Here is a 7,668-nt window from a genome sequence, read left to right as displayed (position 1 = left end):
AATACCACAATAATACTCACTGTAGCTCCTGAATCCATCCCACGGGAATCCAGAGACTTCATTTAACTTGAGCGGCGACTGTATGTGCGCCTCACTGGGGAATCACATGGTTGGAAGCATGGAATTTGGTGGCCCTAAAAGAAAACGTATATGTTTGTCATTTATACATAAACAGCTCGGCTGCAGTCAAGCCATACATGCAGGCTCCCATAGTACAAGTCACCTCATTTGTCAACTTCCACTTCTCCCTTCTATACAATATTTAATATTTTACATTTTCATTATGTATTTGTCGAAAAAATGGTCCTGGTACCCAAAAAGTTACATTTTTTGTTTTTTTTTGGGGCGGGGGGGTGTCTCTATTTATTTTATTTATTTTTCAGAGCTGTATATCAATCCGATTTTGAATACCCTTGCACTTGCAACGGTGAGTGCAATCTTTTAATCAGAGGAATCAATCTCCTGCCATATTTAAAAATCATGCATTAGTCATTCAAAATTGGACTCCGTGAAAGTCACAATGGACAAGTATAGACCTGAAATTAAAACCCCAGGTTAGCCCCCGCCCCTCCCCCACCCTTCGCATGACCGTGAAATGTCAGATCGGTGATTCCCGGCACATATGAGGTAATCATCTCTCTTCCTAACAAGAACTGCAATATAAATACGGTCAGTTCAATTATGGCTATAAGCTCTGGGCTCATGCATGCGTCCTCACAACTTCTCACTGATCTCCTATAAATGCCAGCCCGGGTCATAATTACGCTGTGTATGTACAGGGTAGTCCAGGAGAGGATATATGTGATGATGTGTGTGGAATGTGGATTTTTTTTTTTTTCTACATTCGTGCTACGTCTTACATAACTCCTTTTGTCCACTTCACTTTGTTTTCGGGATGGCTGAAAACAAATCTCAAATGTCTCTTCCTTGACTTTCAACCTTGAACCAACGTGACTTAAAAATAAAAAATAAAAATTTAAAAAAAAAGAGTGCAGGCACAACAAGACAAACTGAGGCCGTATGTTCGATGAAAAATTACAATCAATACAGACAGTCAGGATGATATACGAGTCTGTGAAGCCTTCACCGTATATCCAATAAATACGGTCAGTTCAATTATGGCTATAAGCTCTGGGCTCAGGCATGCGTCCTCACAACTTCTCACTGATCTCCGATAAATGTCAGCCCGGGTCATAATTACGCTGTGTATGTACAGGGTAGTCCAGGAGAGGATGTATGTGATAATGACGTGTGTGGGATGTGGATTTTTTTTTTTCTACATTCATGCTACGTCTTACATAACTCCTTTTGTCCACTTTTTTTTCGGGATGGCTGAAAACAAATCTCAAATGTCTCTTCCTTGACTTTCAACCCTGAACCAACGTGACTTTAAAAAAAAAAGAAAAAAAAATGAATGCAGGCACGACAAGGCAAACTGAGGCCCTATGTACGATGAAAAATTACAATCAATACAGACAGTCAGGATGATATACGAGTCTGTGAAGCCTTCACCGTATATCCAAGTCCCCTATTGTGTGAATTGTGTGCCAAGTAAATTGAATACTTTGAAGGAAGACTGTTCTAGAAATGCAGCCCATTTACCACATGTCCTCTGTGTGACAAAGTGAGACCTCTACCTTCACTTTCCAGTGTGGCCAGACATTGATGAAGAAAATGCTGGGAACATTTTGCAACTCTACATGCAACCATAATATCCCCATTGATCAAATGATTTTTTTTTTCAATACAAGTCACTTTGATTAATCTATCAGACTAGGCTATGAAATATTGATGGGTGATATTATAGTAATCGTTCCGATGTACTTGAGGGCCATTAAAACATGAAAAAGTTGAATTGTATTTTCAAGGAGATGACAACGGCCGGCTCATGATGTTGGAAATGTGTCAAGGGGTGAACAACTCACTGCTTGATACGATAACCGCTGCCATATGGGCAGTAGATTGATGGATTTGCACCGTATGTCTCCAATCCACAGCGCTGTTGGAATGGTGGTGTATTACAACCGGAGACATCCACCGGCAAGCTTCTCTTGTTCCTCTTTCCGGTCTCGCAGATTTCATTGCCGTCCAAAGATTACAATATTGCTCGAGTCGACCAATAATTGGATCTGAAGCAGTAAAATCCTTGCACAGTCCATAAACTGGTTAAGTCTCCCTGTTCACAAAGTGATGAACAAGAGGCAATTGGCTTTAACACAGAGAACCCGTAAAACCCCCTCGCATCTTACTGGCAACGGCTGCTTGATCCTGCCGATTGTCGAGAGCTCGCTATCGATCGCTGCGACGCAGGCGGGGGTAAGAGAGACGACACAAGTTGAAAAGAATAGCAGATTAAGGGGGTTTACTAAGTGGCAAATTGTACTTTGGTTGACCACAAAGCAATTATTCAGAGCAACTTTGCGAGTGGGGACGGCACGGTGCGAAAGAGGTTAGCATCTTTGCCGCGCAGTTAGGAGTTCACATTTCTTTTGGTCGCCGGCCAACTACGTGGCACATAGTGTACAAACAAGACTATTCGCACTCATTTTCACATCAATGGATTATTTAGCAAGCGGAGAACATGGAAACTCCATTCAGGAAGGATGGCGCCAAGATTCAAACACAGAACTGCAGAACTGTGACGCAGGCATGCTAACCAGCATAGCACCTGTGCTGCCGTCACATTGTGTCAGAATTTTTTTTTTTTTTTTTTTTTTTTTAGCGATTTCATTGAAACACACATAAACTCGAAGGAGTTTATATCTGTTAAAAATTAAAAAGCATATTTTTGTTGGAATACTATAGAAAGTCCATATATTGTAGAGTGGAAGTCGCTCCAGAGTATCAATCGTATTTTTGAAGGAAATCTCTTTTACAAAAACCGAGACAGAGAACAATAAACTATTACACACTGCAGTCTGGAGCACAGGTTTCAAACTCAAGGCCCGGGGGCCAGATCTGGCCCGCCACGTCATTTTATGTGGCCCGCAAAAGCAGATCAAACATGTCAACTTCTATGATCCTTTCTAAAATGTCTACCAAAATGTTGAATTCTCATATGTAATAAATAAGAGATATATTCTTATCATTTTCTTGTTACCAAACCCCTCATGATAGTAACTTAAACAATAGTTGAATCAACAGTTATTCTTGACTTCTTTATATGGTTTCAGTCATAACGGCTCAACTCAACTCAACTCAACTGTATTTGTAGAGCACTTTCAAACAGCCATCGCTGCACACAAAGTGCTGTACATGGAGCAACTAACATATAAACAACAATAAAGTAATAAACCAGTAACAAAGATGGTAGAAGGCATCAAACAGTAAAATTAAGATCAAATCTGAGTCATGCTGAGTTAAATGCCAAAGAATACAAGTGAGTTATGAGGCGGGTTTTAAAGATGGGCAGCAACAGGTGGAACCAATTGGCCTCTTCCAGATACAAAAGGCCTTTAATTTTCTCCATGAGTCAGCCCTTTGAAGTATTTATTACACCAAACAACATGCTGTTTACGAAACAGACCGGTGGTATTGATGCCGATGTAACTGTGAAACTCATTAAAAAATAAATGGCGTGAGGGCACCAGAGCTCACACGGTCGGCGCTTTTGATCAGTGTGACCATGGAGGGAATTACTGAGCTCAAACATTGTTAGCGCATCTCTCCGACATGATCCCTGAGCAGTGAAGTAAATTTTATCATGTTAGCCACGGTAACGGATCACAAGGCACAAATCCACAGAGGTTCAATGGACTCGCTGTAATTAGCATTCTGATGTGTGCATGTGTGCACTCCAAAAAAATAAATAAAGTTAACACCTGCACATTTTCCACAAAAAAAAAAAATATATAGATATATATATATATTTTTTTTTTTTTGCATAATTCAACTCAGTAGCTTGACTTGGCAGTGGCACATCCCTTAACAGTTTTAAATTTGACAGGTTAATTTGCTTCAGGACAGAAGATGGATCTCACATGCTAATTGTCCTCTTATTGGCTCCTTCCAGCCATCGATCACCATCATGACATTTACTCAAGACTGACTGAATCAATCAAATAGTAATGAACACGTAGCTACTTCGCGTACGTGGGCATAAAGTGCAAATGATGGTCCTGCACGATAATGACATTCCGCGCTCGCAAAGAAAAAGTGGAAAAAGAAGTGGCGGGTTCAAGATATGAAGACTCCGCAAGGATGGAGGAAAAATGGACACGTCACCTGGTGAATTTATTTCATCATTTGGTTTCGTTTCTATGCTAGTCTGTCATCACGATTTGAAACCATTCCTTGGCCCCACAAAGATTCAGGGACCACCAAACTAACTCACTCAACACTCGAGAACACAGTATCGACATGTCAAAAGATCATAACTTTTGATTCTGTTTAAATTACTTTTATTATACTGCTTTTATTTTGTCCCTCCTTTTGTAAATACACCCCACAAACCCCCGCCGCCACGAAAGCTGTTTAGCAGTTTAAAATCTGACAGGTTCATTTGCTCAAAGACCAAAACTGGAAATAAGACCGTTAATAAGACACAGCCGCATTCCCCTGCCGCTTCATCTTAATTGTCCTTATTGGTTCAGTCAGGGCAATGGGATTGGGTCAGTAATTGGTTGAAGCCTGATTTGGGCTTCAAGAAATGACTGTTGACATCTTCTTTGACAAGGACTAATCTGCAATCAAGGAGGATTAAAAAGCCAATGAGTCAACCAAGCCGAGTCAATAAAATACACGGTTTTTCAATGCGCGACGGTGGGCCGATGATGAGAAATCATGAGAATTGAGTCTCTTATGTGAGTAATGAATGCACAGTCAATTGCATTCAAAATGATATTGGCATGCCTCATATTTTGGAAAATAAGATTTGTCCATTGTCCATCAAAATATATGTGAGTTTGTGATTTTTTCCATGGGGTCACGTTGGCCTCACAGTTGAGAGTTTCTGGGTTTGACTCTCAGCTATGGATTTTCTGCGGGTACTCCAGCTTCTTCCCACATACCAAAAACATAGCAGTTAAATGTACATGTTCGAAAGAAGCAAAGATTTAGCTTTTTTTTTTTTTTTTTGGAGTTCCATCTATCCATCCATCCATCCATTTTCTGATCATACCCCGCTTTATCCTCGCGGGGTACGCTGGAGCCTATCCCAGCTGTCTTCGGGCAGTCGGCGTGGGACACCCTGAACCGGTTGCCAGACAATCGCAGGGCACACAGAGACGAACAACCATCACAATCACACCGCGGGACAATTTTGAGTGCTCAATTAAACTGCCACGCGTGCCTTTGGAATGTGGGAAGAAACTGGAGTACCCGGAGAAAACCCACGCAGGCACGGGGAGAACATGCAAACTCCACACAGGAAGGCCGGAGCCGGAATCGAACCCTGGACCTCTGCGCTGTGATGCCGACGTGCTCAGCAGTCGATCACCAGGCCAACTTTTTAGTAGTTTGCTCATGAAAGACATAGAATGACATTGTTTGATTGCAATCAAGGTTGTGCAATAAAATATGATAGGTACCGTCATTTTTGTCCAGGCTATTGTCCTTTATTTATTTAAGATGCTACTGCTGGACAACAAAAATGTATTCATCTCCATTTGATTTTTATTTTCGTTATACTTTTGTCAGTTTCAAGATATTTTCGTGATTGTTGTGAATTGCTTTCATTGACAAAGCGATGCTAACAATTTGGTCTCCATGTGTAGTAAATGCTCGATCGAATATTTTCGCCACGAGTTGGTTCCGGGGCCTAATCAAAAACGGCTTCAAGGCGGTCTGAACTTTTGGGAAATACCTTACGGGCAATCAATATTTCGCCTACAGCAAGCCGATATAAAAAAGGGGAACATTGATAAAAGTTCTGCTCAAGTTTCAGATGAAAGTCACTGAAAATGAAAAGCTTTGTGGGGCGAGTTGAATGCACGATAATTACTGTGTACCGTCTTCTTTCCTCCTTATGGGTGCAAATGCGAGAGGAGCTCAGCTAAAAGGATTTTTTTTTTTTAATCTCCGTCATTATATACATCATAAATTATGGAAAAGGAGGCTTCGTGGCGTGAGGCTGTTTTCGGTGGCTTTATCGCCTTCTTTACTATTCCTTTGAACAAATAAAATCGGATGAGCAGGGTTTGGCTCAGCTCTTTGTGTCGCCAAGATTTACACTGCAATAATCACTTTAGTTCCACTTGACGCGTGCTATATATCCACCAGCTAACCCTGCATCTGTACCTCTCTTCTTCGGATGCTGACGATTTTGCTCCAGGAGAGGACCGAGCACACCGAGCATTTGTCCGTTTGCAATTTCTCCAGACAATACAAAAAAAATGTGCTGTATGATGATTTTTTTTTTTGTTTGTTTTTGTTTTGTTTTTTTTATTTTGCTGTGAGGTTAAACTGTTCCTGGCTGCTTCGTTTACTTGCTCAACAGCCAGATGGCATTCTCTTGTACAGCAGTCCTGCCAGAAGGCAAAGACATACACATGCACACGCGGGTAAAATGCTTCAAACAGACGAGCCCTCTAGACAAACAGTGTTTTTCTTTGACAACGCTCATCACTTACAATAAATAGCTGATAAGAAAGACACGGCTCAGATATTTTACCATCCATGTTAGTTGCTCTAAAAAGGGAAAAGTGCAAATTCCAGGAAGAAAAAAAAATATCGTTGTGAGCACTGTAAATGTTTATGTCGAAGCCGCTACTTTGTCACTGTCATGCAGTGTATTACGCTTGTTTTGTGTGTGCGTGAGCGCAAGCATGTCGTTGAATGGGTTTGAGGTAAACACTGGCATGGTGCTAGCAGATAAGAGACTCGGCCACACAAATATTATGATAAACCCCCAAAACACACCCACTTTCATTAAAAAAAAAATCTTTATTTGAATTTCCATTTGGCAGATTTCAATTTTCAATCGACAAGGCATTCAATCACCCTTCTTCTGTGCATGTGGTAGGCAAAAAAAAAAAAAAAAAGTTTCCCTTGAGGTACTGATACAGCCTGACTGACTTGTGACCAGTCCAGGGTGCATTCTGCCTTTCGCCCAAAGTCAGCTGGGATAGGCTGCAATACATTGAGGCTGAATGGAATTGAATGAAACACACACACACGCACACACACACATAAATCTTATTTGTACAGCACTTTGCAAACTTTAAAAATGCAACAAAAACTGCCGTACAGAAATGAAAGAAAAAAAAAACCAAAAAATCAATGGAAGAAAAAAAAAAAGAGAAAACCACATCAACCACGGCAAAACTCTCCAGTGTTTCCTCAGATTATCTTGGAAATCCAAGCAGAATGCACAGTACCGATTTAAACCACATACATTAAAAAAAAAAAAAAAAAAGTAACAACTTACAACTGAATCCCAAACCATACAACTTTTATAAGATCCCTTTCATCTGTGCTGGGAAAACATACTTAAAGCTAACGCCGATCAATAATTTATATCGTCATGGTCTCGCGTGGCCATGAGCAGTATGAAAGAACCTGACTTCTTCTCAGTTCTCCGAAGCAACAACGGAGTGTGTCAAGGTCAGTTCAATGTCTCGCTTTTTTTCCAGTTCACGGGTTATTTCATCATGTGGCTCCCGTCGGGATGATCAATATTCGATCCTGTCGCAGCAGGTTTTTCGGTGTCAGACTTTAGAACAGCCCCCC

The 7,668-nt window shown here is 40.9% G+C and overlaps 1 long non-coding RNA gene across 1 annotated transcript in view; it reads right to left on the bottom strand.

The window, feature by feature from the left end:
- The window catches only part of LOC109513316 (uncharacterized), a 42,155-nt gene that overhangs the window by 29,153 nt on the left and 5,334 nt on the right, over window positions 1–7,668 (bottom strand). The window contains exon 2 of the long non-coding RNA XR_002167723.1: window positions 21–134. This is a non-coding gene — a long non-coding RNA (uncharacterized LOC109513316). The remainder of the gene's footprint in view (window positions 1–20; window positions 135–7,668) is intronic.

This window comes from Hippocampus comes, unplaced genomic scaffold, assembly GCF_001891065.2.
Source record: "Hippocampus comes isolate QL1 unplaced genomic scaffold, H_comes_QL1_v1.1 scaffold58, whole genome shotgun sequence".
Classification (NCBI taxonomy): Eukaryota; Metazoa; Chordata; class Actinopteri; order Syngnathiformes; family Syngnathidae; genus Hippocampus; species Hippocampus comes.
This window is presented reverse-complemented; position numbering and strand designations above follow the sequence as displayed.